The 14,148-nt window shown below is 43.8% G+C and overlaps 25 non-coding genes across 25 annotated transcripts; all 25 read right to left on the bottom strand.

The window, feature by feature from the left end:
• Positions 1 to 420: 420 nt before the first annotated feature.
• Positions 421 to 503, bottom strand: trnal-uaa (transfer RNA leucine (anticodon UAA)). The gene has a single exon. It is a non-coding gene; the product is annotated as a tRNA-Leu (tRNA).
• A 411-nt stretch (positions 504 to 914) lies between these two features.
• On the bottom strand, positions 915 to 997 carry trnal-uaa (transfer RNA leucine (anticodon UAA)). The gene has a single exon. It is a non-coding gene; the product is annotated as a tRNA-Leu (tRNA).
• Positions 998 to 6,032: 5,035 nt separating this feature from the next.
• On the bottom strand, positions 6,033 to 6,115 carry trnal-uaa (transfer RNA leucine (anticodon UAA)). The gene has a single exon. It is a non-coding gene; the product is annotated as a tRNA-Leu (tRNA).
• A 117-nt stretch (positions 6,116 to 6,232) lies between these two features.
• On the bottom strand, positions 6,233 to 6,315 carry trnal-uaa (transfer RNA leucine (anticodon UAA)). The gene has a single exon. It is a non-coding gene; the product is annotated as a tRNA-Leu (tRNA).
• A 1,211-nt stretch (positions 6,316 to 7,526) lies between these two features.
• trnal-uaa (transfer RNA leucine (anticodon UAA)) lies at positions 7,527 to 7,609 on the bottom strand. The gene has a single exon. It is a non-coding gene; the product is annotated as a tRNA-Leu (tRNA).
• Positions 7,610 to 7,748: 139 nt separating this feature from the next.
• trnal-uaa (transfer RNA leucine (anticodon UAA)) lies at positions 7,749 to 7,831 on the bottom strand. Its single transcript has one exon. It is a non-coding gene; the product is annotated as a tRNA-Leu (tRNA).
• Positions 7,832 to 7,955: 124 nt separating this feature from the next.
• Positions 7,956 to 8,038, bottom strand: trnal-uaa (transfer RNA leucine (anticodon UAA)). The gene has a single exon. It is a non-coding gene; the product is annotated as a tRNA-Leu (tRNA).
• A 139-nt stretch (positions 8,039 to 8,177) lies between these two features.
• trnal-uaa (transfer RNA leucine (anticodon UAA)) lies at positions 8,178 to 8,260 on the bottom strand. Its single transcript has one exon. It is a non-coding gene; the product is annotated as a tRNA-Leu (tRNA).
• Positions 8,261 to 8,592: 332 nt separating this feature from the next.
• trnal-uaa (transfer RNA leucine (anticodon UAA)) lies at positions 8,593 to 8,675 on the bottom strand. The gene has a single exon. It is a non-coding gene; the product is annotated as a tRNA-Leu (tRNA).
• A 124-nt stretch (positions 8,676 to 8,799) lies between these two features.
• trnal-uaa (transfer RNA leucine (anticodon UAA)) lies at positions 8,800 to 8,882 on the bottom strand. The gene has a single exon. It is a non-coding gene; the product is annotated as a tRNA-Leu (tRNA).
• Positions 8,883 to 9,243: 361 nt separating this feature from the next.
• trnal-uaa (transfer RNA leucine (anticodon UAA)) lies at positions 9,244 to 9,326 on the bottom strand. The gene has a single exon. It is a non-coding gene; the product is annotated as a tRNA-Leu (tRNA).
• A 332-nt stretch (positions 9,327 to 9,658) lies between these two features.
• Positions 9,659 to 9,741, bottom strand: trnal-uaa (transfer RNA leucine (anticodon UAA)). The gene has a single exon. It is a non-coding gene; the product is annotated as a tRNA-Leu (tRNA).
• Positions 9,742 to 10,073: 332 nt separating this feature from the next.
• Positions 10,074 to 10,156, bottom strand: trnal-uaa (transfer RNA leucine (anticodon UAA)). The gene has a single exon. It is a non-coding gene; the product is annotated as a tRNA-Leu (tRNA).
• A 124-nt stretch (positions 10,157 to 10,280) lies between these two features.
• Positions 10,281 to 10,363, bottom strand: trnal-uaa (transfer RNA leucine (anticodon UAA)). Its single transcript has one exon. It is a non-coding gene; the product is annotated as a tRNA-Leu (tRNA).
• A 361-nt stretch (positions 10,364 to 10,724) lies between these two features.
• Positions 10,725 to 10,807, bottom strand: trnal-uaa (transfer RNA leucine (anticodon UAA)). The gene has a single exon. It is a non-coding gene; the product is annotated as a tRNA-Leu (tRNA).
• Positions 10,808 to 10,931: 124 nt separating this feature from the next.
• Positions 10,932 to 11,014, bottom strand: trnal-uaa (transfer RNA leucine (anticodon UAA)). Its single transcript has one exon. It is a non-coding gene; the product is annotated as a tRNA-Leu (tRNA).
• A 332-nt stretch (positions 11,015 to 11,346) lies between these two features.
• trnal-uaa (transfer RNA leucine (anticodon UAA)) lies at positions 11,347 to 11,429 on the bottom strand. Its single transcript has one exon. It is a non-coding gene; the product is annotated as a tRNA-Leu (tRNA).
• Positions 11,430 to 11,553: 124 nt separating this feature from the next.
• trnal-uaa (transfer RNA leucine (anticodon UAA)) lies at positions 11,554 to 11,636 on the bottom strand. The gene has a single exon. It is a non-coding gene; the product is annotated as a tRNA-Leu (tRNA).
• Positions 11,637 to 11,775: 139 nt separating this feature from the next.
• On the bottom strand, positions 11,776 to 11,858 carry trnal-uaa (transfer RNA leucine (anticodon UAA)). The gene has a single exon. It is a non-coding gene; the product is annotated as a tRNA-Leu (tRNA).
• A 139-nt stretch (positions 11,859 to 11,997) lies between these two features.
• trnal-uaa (transfer RNA leucine (anticodon UAA)) lies at positions 11,998 to 12,080 on the bottom strand. The gene has a single exon. It is a non-coding gene; the product is annotated as a tRNA-Leu (tRNA).
• A 124-nt stretch (positions 12,081 to 12,204) lies between these two features.
• On the bottom strand, positions 12,205 to 12,287 carry trnal-uaa (transfer RNA leucine (anticodon UAA)). The gene has a single exon. It is a non-coding gene; the product is annotated as a tRNA-Leu (tRNA).
• A 332-nt stretch (positions 12,288 to 12,619) lies between these two features.
• On the bottom strand, positions 12,620 to 12,702 carry trnal-uaa (transfer RNA leucine (anticodon UAA)). The gene has a single exon. It is a non-coding gene; the product is annotated as a tRNA-Leu (tRNA).
• A 124-nt stretch (positions 12,703 to 12,826) lies between these two features.
• trnal-uaa (transfer RNA leucine (anticodon UAA)) lies at positions 12,827 to 12,909 on the bottom strand. The gene has a single exon. It is a non-coding gene; the product is annotated as a tRNA-Leu (tRNA).
• Positions 12,910 to 13,463: 554 nt separating this feature from the next.
• Positions 13,464 to 13,546, bottom strand: trnal-uaa (transfer RNA leucine (anticodon UAA)). Its single transcript has one exon. It is a non-coding gene; the product is annotated as a tRNA-Leu (tRNA).
• Positions 13,547 to 13,670: 124 nt separating this feature from the next.
• trnal-uaa (transfer RNA leucine (anticodon UAA)) lies at positions 13,671 to 13,753 on the bottom strand. Its single transcript has one exon. It is a non-coding gene; the product is annotated as a tRNA-Leu (tRNA).
• Positions 13,754 to 14,148: the final 395 nt, after the last annotated feature.

Here is a 14,148-nt window from a genome sequence, read left to right as displayed (position 1 = left end):
ATGTGCACAATGAAAAATAACTTTCAGAATGCTTTCGATTACTGAACCGCATCGAATTGCATCGAATCGCATCGAATTGAATCGTACCGAATCGTTTGCTATTAACATGTATCTTTTTTTGAATCGTATCGTGACAATGTATCTAGATGCGAATCGTATCGTCTTTCACATGAGAGATTCACACCCCTAATATACATACATTTGTGAATGACCATTCCTTGACCATCTTTTATTTTTTGGAATCTATATGATGATTCCTTTTTTTTTTGCATAGTGTTAGGAGCTTTTTCATTGAAATAACATCGCTCACATATATGTTACCTACCTCGATGAGATGTGCTGCTTATAAGATGAAGGACATTTAGTTATGATTCAGTCAAATGAGCTGCCGACAGTGTAGCTCTTTTCCACTAAGATGGATACCAGGAGTGGCGTTCGAACCCACGAGGACATACATTCATTGGATCTTAAGTCCAACGCCTTAACCACTCGGCCATCCTGGTAATTCAGTATGGTATAGCAGGCATGTTACAGTAAGCCTTTCTACAATTTCTACAAAAAAGGATATTTAATAAATTATATCTGTGTGAATCTCTCTTCATGGAGATGGTCCATAACAATATACATACACAACATACATTGTTACATACAACATACATTGTATGTATGTTACATACATACAACATTGTTTGTCATTGCTACAAACAAATTGTGTATTGTTGCTGTTGTATCTCGCAGGAATGTATTGGAACGTTTGTGAGTTTAAAAAATCACAATTGTGCTTTTTATTTGCCATTTGCCAGCGCATGTTGTTCTGTAAAGGAGGACCTTTAACGTTAGTCAGAATGCAGCACAGACAGTTAGCTACAATTCATTAATCTGGGTCCTTTTATCCACTCTAGCATTAAGATGGTTACCAGGAGTGGGGTTCGAACCCACGAGGACATATGTCCATTGGATCTTAAGTCCAACGCCTTAACCACTCGGCCATCCTGGTACTTACTCTCCAAGAAGACACAGGTGATCAGACTATTGATATGTAAATGTTATAGCCAGTGTAAAAACACAGGTTTGTTAACCACTGGGCCATCCTGCTTGGTACTTGCATGTCAAAACGAAAGTGATGAGACCATTGTTAGGTAAATTGAATAGCCAGTGTAAAGAGTCAGTGTCACTTCAGTGTCAGAAGTACCCTATAGCCGGACATTCCTGGTTCCAGAGAGAGTAAGTCCTGCCATATATTCTTTCTACCCGTGGACTTAACACAGGTGATATCAATAATTATCTGATCTACTGTACCTGGCAGCTAGCTAATTAGGATGAGCTGGTTTACTAAATGGTTGAATCAAATACCTGGCAGGACTTTTACTTTCTGAACCCGGGATGTCTGCCTGTGACTCTAACTCCTAATTCCCCTTCATTGGAGGACTACATGGACTAGAAAGATGGACTTTTTTCTAATCATCAGACTCTTTGCTATGAAGATGTTTACCAGGAGTGGGGTACAAACCAAGGAGCACATGCATCCATTGGATCAATTGGATCTTAAGTGCAGCACCTTAAACACTCGGCCATCCAGGTGCTTAAATGCGCAAAAGCAAGTGATGAGCCCATTGTGATGTCTTTGCTGTGTATCCCATTCACTTGAATAGGAGACTGATATTGATAATCGGAGATAGTCTCTCAGAGACATCACCAAGATGGCTGCCTTTTTATGGCAAGACTTTTGATCTGGTTTTCTTGAGTGACACCAGTTATGTAGCAGCACTCAATTGCAACTGTCTGGAGACAAGAGTGTTTACAATGTAACGTGTAGTTTATTCTCACAGATATTTACCAGGAGTGTGGTTCAAACCCACAAAGATGTTAAGTTGGATTGGATCTTAAGTCTGGACATCTGTCTGTCTGTCTTAAATCTGGCACTTTAAAGGGATATTCCGCCATTTTTGGAAATACGCTCATTTTCCACCTCCCCTCGAGCAAAACAATCGATATTTACCTTGTTCCCGTTCATCCAGCCATTCTGTGAGTCTGGCTATACAACTTTTAGCTTCAGCCTAGCATAGATCATTGAATCGGATTAGACCATTAGCTTCTCGCCTGCTAGCTTCATGTTTAAAAGTGACTAAGATTTCTGGTAATTTTCCCATTTAAAACGTGTCTCCTCTCAAGTTAGAAAGTGCAATAAGACCAACTGAAAATGAAACCTGGCGTTTTTCTAGGCTGATTTGACATGGAACTACACTCTCATCTGGCGTAATAATCAAGGCAACTTGCAAACGTACTGAAGGCGCAGTGATATCGTACGCAGCATCTGAAAATAGTCCCCATAGACAACAAGCAGTAGTAGTGCCAGTAGGTTGCAAGTTGCCTTGATTATTACGCCAGATGAGAGTGTAGTTCCATGTCAAATCAGCCTAGAAAAACGCCAGGTTTCATTTTCAGTTGGTCTTATTGCACTTTCTAACTTGAGAGGAGACACGTTTTAAATGGGAAAATTACCAGAAATCTTAGTCACTTTTAAACATGAAGCTAGCAGGCGAGAAGCTAATGGTCTAATCCGATTCAATGATCTATGCTAGGCTGGAGCTAAAAGTTGTATCGCCAGACTCACAGAATGGCTGGATGAACGGGAACAAGGTAAATATCGATTGTTTTGCTCGAGGGGAGGTGGAAAATGAGCGTATTTCCAAAAATGGCGGAATATCCCTTTAAGCACTCGGTAATCCTGGTGCAGTTTTTGTTTTCACATCACACCAGTGATGACCTCAACATCTAGCTTTCAGCAAAACTTACTGTATATGGCATGTACTGCCTCCACTTAACACGTCATGATATTTTGTCTACGATCATTAGCGAGTGCCTACCCTCCTCTACTCCATCCCCAGACAATGAGTTACTGTAAAGAGGAGCCACCGGGCACCCGCTGCCTCTGGTGTGGCTCTGGCTGGTGAGGTCGGGGGGACACTTTCCTGGTCCTCTTGGTGGCAGAATGCTGGAGCGGCTCCATGCACTTGCATGACTTCAAAGGCTTGAACTCTGTTTCACCCCCCAGCTCAAGTGGAATAAGAATAAACTGCGGTGAACAGAGCTGTGGCGGAGGCCCAGGTGTCAGGGGTTTGGAGCGAGTGCTATAAAAAGCCGCAGGCCTCTCTCTCTTTCCCCATCCATCTCTCGTTCTCTCTCTCTCTCTCTCTGTGTATCTCTCTCCACTTGCATCCCAGACTGCTGTAGATCGAGTGGCCTCTGTGTGAGACCCTCACCGAGACACAATTACAAGTGTGCTCCTCGCTTCAGTCAACACTGTGGGGAAACTCAGGAGCACTCAGAGGATGGCATGTGGGAAAGGATGGCATGGCATGTGTATGCATGACAGAGAAAGAGAGAGAGAGAGAGAGAGAGAGAGAGAAAGAGAGAGAGGCAGCATGTGTGTAGGATTACTGTAATTACTGTAAGTGAATGGTCGTGTGATATTTGCTCAGTAAATATCAAGGAAATTTGTATGGATAATGTATAATGAAAATAAGTCCCGACAGGCCGAACAGAACCCTGATGTGTAGCTTTTGCGAAGCAACATCATTGATGAAAAGTGCTGACATGAAAAAAGTAGATGATTTTTGAAATGTAAATCGTACAGTAAGTTTACAATGTATCTCTTTATCCATCTGTCCATCTGGTTGTGTGTGTGTGTGTGTGTGTGTGTGTTTGTGCAGGGGCAGATTTAGCAATTTGGGGACACAAGGTGGGGCCCTCCTCATCCGTTCTTTTAATACAAAAATGCAGGAAGGGCCACGTCTAGTGCAACTGCCAATATACCAAGCACAAAATGAAGACGGAGAAGTAAATGTAGTGAGGGAATGAAGTTTCATTTTAGTGTCATCCAAAATGCCAAATGTGTTTATTTCTCTAAAATCACACCAGAAAGATATAGCCACCAAGCAATTAGGCTCTGTACACACGTAGCCGGGTATCTGCTTAAACGAAGGTATTTGTCTTCGTTTGGACCTGTCATCCACATGACAACGCATATAAATGAATGTTTAAAAAAACTCCGGGCAAAGTGAAGATCTGCGAATTCTCCGTTTATAAATCGGCGTGAAGATCTGCGATTTCGAATGTCAGGATATGCGCCAAAACAACAACATATCTGCTCTGACGTCAAACGTGCGACCTTTGTTCACTGCAGAAGCATGGATCTGAGTGCCTTGAAAATGCAGATGTTCGGTTATGGGGGGGGGGGGGGGGGGGGGGTATTTGGTTTTAAAAATACCCGGCTACGTGTGTACATAGCCTTAGTGTCAGTATGCCAACAGTCATACAACATGAAAACAGATTTTGTTCAGAGTTTGTCTACTAAATATTTAGGTCCCAAAAAACCTGTAAATTATTTTTGGTTAAATTCCAATGTATACATTTTTTAACCCTTGATTTTGTGATTTTTTATAATTTTTACACTCTCAGAAATGCCTGAACTTGGATGTTTGTTTATATCTTGAAAAGTATTACTCCTAGCCTGCCCAAACTTTGTAGGATGAAAGACAGACATGTTCTCAGTATGACTGGGCCATTAAATGTTTGTACTGAATGCCATTAGAGGCCCTAGATATGGGGAAAAAAGTGCAAAACTGGTGATATTGAGGGGCTTGTAAATTCACTTTTGATCCACATGGAACCAATCATTATTTGGGATTTATTGGATTTATCAGATTCATTTGGGGCTCCCTATAGTTGGGGGCCACAGGCGATTGCCTACCTTTGCCCAATGGTAAGTATGCCCCTGTGTGTGTGCTGTGAGGCACCAGGTGTGTAATCTGAAGGGACTGTGTCAGAGGAGGGAATGAAGTGATTTTTTGAGTAGCTTCATGACACTGACAGCACAGGCGAGACAGAGGCCGCACAATGAATGCAGCTTTTTGGAAACCTTTCGTGATATTTGGAAAACTTACCTAAAGTGTGTGCGTATGTGTGTGCGTGTGTGTGTGTGTATGTGTATGTGTGTGTGTGTGTGTGTGTGTGTGTGTGTGTGTGTGTGAAACTCAAACTGCTGTGGATGGCAAAAACAAGGGCCGCAGCAGGAAGTATCATCTCACTCTCCGAGCCTCTGCTGTGATGTTCTGCAACATGTCCTGTTTAATTATAAAGTGAGGATGATATCCTTTTCCCTCCAATCAATGTATGAGTTTCATTGCACTATACTGGCCTCTAGTGGACAACAAATGTAGTATGAGGCCCATATTGATATTGTAGTAGGGCTACTGACAGGAACCTAAGTACTGTACTGTAAGTGTTTAAAGATCACCATTATAATTGTAAATGGGTCCAAATTCACATTTTCTGAAAGACAATATTCACAATTCTGTTTAAGCAACCACAGTGCACATACATGCCACTGCCAGACACATACAGTGTAAAGGACATGTGCTGATTATAACTTGAATGACCCGTTATGCTTTAGTCACCAGTGCTTCTATTCATCATTAAAATGTTTACAAAGAGTTACATTCCTGAGGTTACAACCCTTGAGGACATGAGTCCATTTTCCGAGCCAAAATCAACATTTTGGCGAAAGATATTATTTGTGCTTCACCTACTACATTAAATAACTACATGTACAATTCCGTTAACAAGTACATAACATATACAGAATTTTTAGATAAGGATCCCGGGTACAACATGCAACATGTTTGTCATTGCTACAAACAAATGGCGTGTTGCAGATCGCAGGACGGAGAGTCGTGCTCAGTTAGTTGCAATTCAATAATCACAGCACAACACACAACACGTTTGGCATTTGTCAAACAAATGGCGGTCAAACAAATCACGGTCCTTTCATCCACTCAACCATTAAGATGGTTACCAGGAGTGGGGTTCGAACCCACGAGGACATATGTTTTTCTATATAGGAGGACCTTAAGTGTTCGTCAGAATGGACCACAGCCACAGATGTATGACATGACGGACATGAGAGTCGTGCTCAGTTAGTTGCAATTCAATAATCACAGTCCTTTCATCCACTCAACCATTAAGATGGTTACCAGGAGTGGGGTTCGAAACCACGAGGACATATGTCCATTGGATCTTAAGTCCAACGCCTTAACCACTCAGCCATCCTGGTGCTCAGTAGTAGACGCTACGAAGTGATCAAGCGGATATCTAAGAATCCCGGGTACAACATGCAACACGTTTGTCAAACAAATCACGATCTTTTCATCCACTCAACCATTAAGATGGTTACCAGGAGTGGGGTTCGAACCCACGAGGACATATGTCCATTGGATCTTAAGTCCAACGCCTTAACCACTCGGCCATCCTGGTGCTCAGTAGTAGACGCTACGAAGTGATCAAGGGGAAATTTAAGGATCCCGGGTACATTAAGATGGTTACCAGGAGTGGGGTTCGAACCCACGAGGACATATGTCCATTGGATCTTAAAGGAGAATTCCGGTGTGAAATTGAGCTTAACTGTACCGAAACATGTTACGGTGTACTCACACGTGTTTTAGACGCACTTTCACTCACCCCCAGCATTCCGAACTCCTCTGTTTTCAGCCTAGCTTACAGTAGGCTTGAATCTATTAGATTGGGCATTACGTAGCCTATGCAGCTAAATCGCTATTTTTAAACCATTAAAAAGGTTCCAAGTAACTCCACACTGCATTGGTAGACTTCTGAGGGTCCTGACATTTAAAACGAGATACTGAGAACTTTGGAAATGCACAGGAAGTTTATTAAAAAAAGACTGTTTACAAGCAGTGCCTTCATAGAATCTCTCCGCTGGGCGCCATCTTGGAATCAAGTCGCGATAAGCCGACTGACGAGCACGAACGAACAGGAAGGACAGGGGAACATATTGCTAAAGTAATTCCATAGGAAATATATAGTTATACTGTCTACATGAGCATGATGAGTAACAAAGCTCAAAATGGTTGCAATATGTCCCCCTGTCTTTCCTGTTCGTTTGTGCTCGTCAGTCGACTTATCGCGACTTCACCACAAGATGGCGCCCAGCGGAGAGATTCTATGAAGGTACTGCTTGAATAAACAGTCTTTTTAAATAAACTTCCTGTGCACTTCCAAAGTTCTAAGTATCTCGTTTTAAATGTCAGGACCCTCAGAAGTCAACCAATGCAGTGTGGAGTTACTTGGAACCTTTTTAATGGTTTAAAAATAGCGATTTAGCTGCACAGGCTACGTAATGCCCAATCTAATAGATTCAAGCCTACTGTAAGCTAGGCTGAAAACGGAGGAGTTCGGAATGCTGGGGGTGAGTGAAAGTGCGTCTAAAACACGTGTGAGTACACCTTAACATGTTTCAGTACAGTTAAGCTCAATTTCACACCGGAATTCTCCTTTAAGTCCAACGCCTTAACCACTCGGCCATCCTGGTGCTCAGAAGTAGACACTATGAAGTGATCAAGGGGACATTTAAGGATCCCGGATACAACATGCAACACGTTTGCCATTTGTCAAACAAATGGCGATGAAACAAATCACGGTCCTTTCATCCACTCAACCCACAAGATGGTTACCAGGAGTGGGGTTCGAACCCAGGAGGACATATGTCCATTGGATCTTAAGTCCAACGCCTTAACCACTCGGCCATCCTGGTGCTCAGTAATACACACTACGAAGTGATCAAGGGGAAATCTAAGGATCCCGGGTACAACATGCAACGCGTTTGTCATTTGTCAAACAAATGGCGATGAAACAAATCACGGTCCTTTCATCCACTCAACCCACAAGATGGTTACCAGGAGTGGGGTTCGAACCCACGAGGACATACGTCCATTGGATCTTAAGTCCAACGCCTTAACCACTTGGCCATCCTGGTGCTCAGTAGTACACACTACGAAGTGATCAAGGGGAAATCTAAGGATCCCGGGTACAACATGCAACACGTTTGTCATTTCTCAAACAAATAACGATCCTTTCATCCACTCAACCATTAAGATGGTTACCAGAAGTGGGGTTCGAACCCACGAGGACATATGTCCATTGGATCTTAAGTCCAACGCCTTAACCACTCGGCCATCCTGGTGCTCAGTAGTACACACTACGAAGTGATCAAGGGGAAATCTAAGGATCCCGGGTACAACATGCAACACGTTTGTCATTTGTCAATCAAATGGCGATGAAACAAATCACGGTCCTTTCATCCACTCAACCCACAAGATGGTTACCAGGAGTGGGGTTCGAACCCACGAGGACATAGGTCCATTGGATCTTAAGTCCAACGCCTTAACCACTCGGCCATCCTGGTGCTCAGTAGTGGACGCTACGAAGTGATCAAGGGGAAATCTAAGGATCCCGGGTACAACATGCAACACGTTTGTCATTTATCAAACATATGGCGTGTTGTAGATGTTCTTGCATCTCGCAGGAATTTATTGGACTGTTGGAGTGTAGAAAAATTGTAATTCTGCTTTTTATTTGCCATTAGGCAGCGCATGTTTTTCTATAAAGGAGGACCTTAAGTGTTCGTCAGAATGCGCCACAGCCACAGATGTATGACATGACGGACATGAGAGTCGTGCTCAGTTAATTGCAATTCAATAATCACAGTTCTTTCATCCACTCAACCCACAAGATGGTTACCAGGAGTGGGGTTCGAACCCACGAGGACATACGTCCATTGGATCTTAAGTCCAACGCCATAACCACTCGGCCATCCTGGTGCTCAGTAGTAGACGCTACGAAGTGATCAAGGGGAAATCTAAGGATCCCGGGTACAACATGCAACACGTTAGTCATTTGTCAAACAAATCACGGTCCTTTCATCCACTCAACCATTAAGATGGTTACCAGGAGTGGGGTTCGAACCCACGAGGACATATGTCCATTGGATCTTAAGTCCAACGCCTTAACCACGCGGCCATCCTGGTGCTCAGTAGTAGACGCTACGAAGTGATCAAGGGGAAATCTAAGGATCCCGGGTACAACATGCAAGACGTTTGTCATTTGTCAAACAAATGGCAGTCAAACAAATCACGGTCCTTTCATCCACTCAACCATTAAGATGGTTAACAGGAGTGGGGTTCGAACACACGAGGACATATGTCCATTGGATCTTAAGTCCAACGCCTTAACCACGCGGCCATCCTGGTGCTCAGTAGTAGACGCTACGAAGTGATCAAGGGGAAATCTAAGGATCCCGGGTACAACATGCAACACGTTTGTCATTTGTCAAACAAATGGCGATGAAACAAATCACTGTCCTTTCATCCACTCAACCCACAAGATGGTTACCAGGAGTGGGGTTCGAACCCACGAGGACATACGTCCATTGGATCTTAAGTCCAACGCCTTAACCACTCGGCCATCCTGGTGCCCAGAAGAAGACACTATGAAGTGATCAATGGGAAATTTGAGGATCCCGGGTACAACATGCAACACGTTTGTCATTTGTCAAACAAATGGCGTGTTGTAGATGTTCTTGCATCACGCAGGAATGTATTGGACTGTTGGAGTGTAGAAAAATTGTAATTCTGCTTTTTATTTGCCATTAGGCAGCGCATGTTTTTCTATAAAGGAGGACCTTAAGTGTTCGTCAGAATGCACCACAGCCACAGATGTATGACATGACGGACATGAGAGTCGTGCTCAGTTAATTGCAATTCAATAATCACAGTTCTTTCATCCACTCAACCCACAAGATGGTTACCAGGAGTGGGGTTCGAACCCACGAGGACATAGGTCCATTGGATCTTAAGTCCAACGCCTTAACCATTCGGCCATCCTGGTGCTCAGTAGTGGACGCTACGAAGTGATCAAGGGGAAATCTAAGGATCCCGGGTACAACATGCAACACGTTTGTCATTTATCAAACATATGGCGTGTTGTAGATGTTCTTGCATCTCGCAGGAATTTATTGGACTGTTGGAGTGTAGAAAAATTGTAATTCTGCTTTTTATTTGCCATTAGGCAGCGCATGTTTTTCTATAAAGGAGGACCTTAAGTGTTCGTCAGAATGCGCCACAGCCACAGATGTATGACATGACGGACATGAGAGTCGTGCTCAGTTAATTGCAATTCAATAATCACAGTTCTTTCATCCACTCAACCCACAAGATGGTTACCAGGAGTGGGGTTCGAACCCACGAGGACATACGTCCATTGGATCTTAAGTCCAACGCCATAACCACTCGGCCATCCTGGTGCTCAGTAGTAGACGCTACGAAGTGATCAAGGGGAAATCTAAGGATCCCGGGTACAACATGCAACACGTTAGTCATTTGTCAAACAAATCACGGTCCTTTCATCCACTCAACCATTAAGATGGTTACCAGGAGTGGGGTTCGAACCCACGAGGACATATGTCCATTGGATCTTAAGTCCAACGCCTTAACCACGCGGCCATCCTCGTGCTCAGTAGTAGACGCTACGAAGTGATCAAGGGGAAATCTAAGGATCCCGGGTACAACATGCAAGACGTTTGTCATTTGTCAAACAAATGGCAGTCAAACAAATCACGGTCCTTTCATCCACTCAACCATTAAGATGGTTAACAGGAGTGGGGTTCGAACACACGAGGACATATGTCCATTGGATCTTAAGTCCAACGCCCTAACCAATCGGCCATCCTGGTGCTCAGTATTACACACTACGAAGTGATCAAGGGGACATCTAAGGATCCCGGGTACAACATGCAACACGTTTGTCATTTGTCAAACAAATGGCGATGAAACAAATCACTGTCCTTTCATCCACTCAACCCACAAGATGGTTACCAGGAGTGGGGTTCGAACCCACGAGGACATACGTCCATTGGATCTTAAGTCCAACGCCTTAACCACTCGGCCATCCTGGTGCTCAGAAGTAGACACTATGAAGTGATCAATGGGAAATTTAAGGATCCCGGATACAACATGCAACACGTTTGGCATTTGTCAAAGAAATCACGATCCTTTCATCCACTCAACCCACAAGATGGTTACCAGGAGTGGGGTTCGAACCCACGAGGACATATGTCCATTGGATCTTAAGTCCAACGCCTTAACCACGCGGCCATCCTGGTGCTCAGTAGTAGACGCTACGAAGTGATCAAGGGGAAATCTAAGGATCCCGGGTACAACATGCAAGACGTTTGTCATTTGTCAAACAAATGGCGTGTTGTAGATGTTCTTGCATCTCGCAGGAATTTATTGGACTGTTGGAGTGTAGAAAAATTGTAATTCTGCTTTTTATTTCCCATTAGGCAGCGCATGTTTTTCTATAAAGGAGGCCCTTAAGTGTTCGTCAGAATGCACCACAGCCACAGACGTATGACATGACAGACATGAGAGTCGTGCTCAGTTAGTTGCAATTCAATAATCACAGTCCTTTCATCCACTCAACCATTAAAATGGTTACCAGGAGTGGGGTTCGAACCCACGAGGACATATGTCCATTGGATCTTAAGTCCAACGCCTTAACCACTCGGCCATCCTGGTGCTCAGTAGTAGACACTACGAAGTGATCAAGGGGAAATTTAAGGATCCCGGGTACTACATGCAACACATTTGTCATTTGTCAAACAAATCACGATCCTTTCATCCACTCAACCATTATGATGGTTACCAGAAGTGGGGTTCGAACCCACAAGGACATATGTCCATTGGATCTTAAGTCCAACGCCTTAACCACTCGGCCATCCTGGTGCTCAGAAGTAGACACTATGAAGTGATCAAGGGGAAATTTAAGGATCCCGGATACAACATGCAACACGTTTGCCATTTGTCAAACAAATGGCGGTCAAACAAATCACGGTCCTTTCATCCACTCAACCATTAAGATGGTTACCAGGAGTGGGGTTCGAACCCACGAGGACATATGTCCATTGGATCTTAAGTCCAACGCCTTAACCACGCGGCCATCCTGGTGCTCAGTAATACACACTACGAAGTGATCAAGGGGAAATCTAAGGATCCCGGGTACAACATGCAACACGTTTGTCATTTGTCAATCAAATGGCGATGAAACAAATCACGGTCCTTTCATCCACTGAACCAACAAGATGGTTACCAGGAGTGGGGTTCGAACCCACGAGGACATACGTCCATTGGATCTTAAGTCCAACGCCTTAACCACTCGGCCATCCTGGTGCTCAGAAGTAGACACTATGAAGTGATCAAGGGGAAATTTAAGGATCCCGGATACAACATGCAACACGTTTGGCATTTGTCAAAGAAATCACGGTCCTTTCATCCACTCAACCCACAAGATGGTTACCAGGAGTGGGGTTCGAACCCACGAGGACATAGGTCCATTGGATCTTAAGTCCAACGCCTTAACCACTCGGCCATCCTGGTGCTCAGTAGTGGACGCTACGAAGTGATCAAGGGGAAATCTAAGGATCCCGGGTACAACATGCAACACGTTTGTCATTTATCAAACATATGGCGTGTTGTAGATGTTCTTGCATCTCGCAGGAATTTATTGGACTGTTGGAGTGTAGAAAAATTGTAATTCTGCTTTTTATTTGCCATTAGGCAGCGCATGTTTTTCTATAAAGGAGGACCTTAAGTGTTCGTCAGAATGCACCACAGCCACAGATGTATGACATGACGGACATGAGAGTCGTGCTCAGTTAGTTGCAATTCAATAATCACAGTTCTTTCATCCACTCAACCATTAAAATGTTTACCAGGAGTGGGGTTCGAAACCACGAGGACATATGTCCATTGGATCTTAAGTCCAACGCCTTAACCACTCAGCCATCCTGGTGCTCAGTAGTAGACGCTACGAAGTGATCAAGGGGATATCTAAGGATCCCGGGTACAACATGCAACACGTTAGTCATTTGTCAAACAAATCACGGTCCTTTCATCCACTCAACCATTAAGATGGTTACCAGGAGTGGGGTTTGAACCCACGAGGACATATGTCCATTGGATCTTAAGTCCAACGCCTTAACCACGCGGCCATCCTGGTGCTCAGTAGTAGACGCTACGAAGTGATCAAGGGGAAATCTAAGGATCCCGGGTACAACATGCAAGACATTTGTCATTTGTCAAACAAATGGCAGTCAAACAAATCACGGTCCTTTCATCCACTCAACCATTAAGATGGTTAACAGGAGTGGGGTTCGAACACACAAGGACATATGTCCATTGGATCTTAAGTCCAAAGCCTTAACCAATCGGCCATCCTGGTGCTCAGTATTACACACTACGAAGTGATCAAGGGGACATCTAAGGATCCCGGGTACAACATGCAACACGTTTGTCATTTATCAAACATATGGCGTGTTGTAAATGTTCTTGCATCTCGCAGGAATTTATTGGACTGTTGGAGTGTAGAAAAATTGTAATTCTGCTTTTTATTTGCCATTAGGCAGCGCATGTTTTTCTATAAAGGAGGACCTTAAGTGTTCGTCAGAATGCACCACAGCCACAGATGTATGACATGACGGACATGAGAGTCGTGCTCAGTTAGTTGCAATTCAATAATCACAGTTCTTTCATCCACTCAACCATTAAAATGTTTACCAGGAGTGGGGTTCGAAACCACGAGGACATATGTCCATTGGATCTTAAGTCCAACGCCTTAACCACTCAGCCATCCTGGTGCTCAGTAGTAGACGCTACGAAGTGATCAAGGGGATATCTAAGGATCCCGGGTACAACATGCAACACGTTAGTCATTTGTCAAACAAATCACGGTCCTTTCATCCACTCAACCATTAAGATGGTTACCAGGAGTGGGGTTTGAACCCACGAGGACATATGTCCATTGGATCTTAAGTCCAACGCCTTAACCACGCGGCCATCCTGGTGCTCAGTAGTAGACGCTACGAAGTGATCAAGGGGAAATCTAAGGATCCCGGGTACAACATGCAAGACATTTGTCATTTGTCAAACAAATGGCAGTCAAACAAATCACGGTCCTTTCATCCACTCAACCATTAAGATGGTTAACAGGAGTGGGGTTCGAACACACAAGGACATATGTCCATTGGATCTTAAGTCCAAAGCCTTAACCAATCGGCCATCCTGGTGCTCAGTATTACACACTACGAAGTGATCAAGGGGACATCTAAGGATCCCGGGTACAACATGCAACACGTTTGTCATTTATCAAACATATGGCGTGTTGTAAATGTTCTTGCATCTCGCAGGAATTTATTGGACTGTTGGAGTGTAGAAAAATTGTAATTCTGCTTTTTATTTG

The sequence above is a fragment of the Sardina pilchardus genome, chromosome 9 (assembly GCF_963854185.1).
Source record: "Sardina pilchardus chromosome 9, fSarPil1.1, whole genome shotgun sequence".
In the NCBI taxonomy this organism is placed as follows: domain Eukaryota; kingdom Metazoa; phylum Chordata; class Actinopteri; order Clupeiformes; family Clupeidae; genus Sardina; species Sardina pilchardus.
This window is presented reverse-complemented; position numbering and strand designations above follow the sequence as displayed.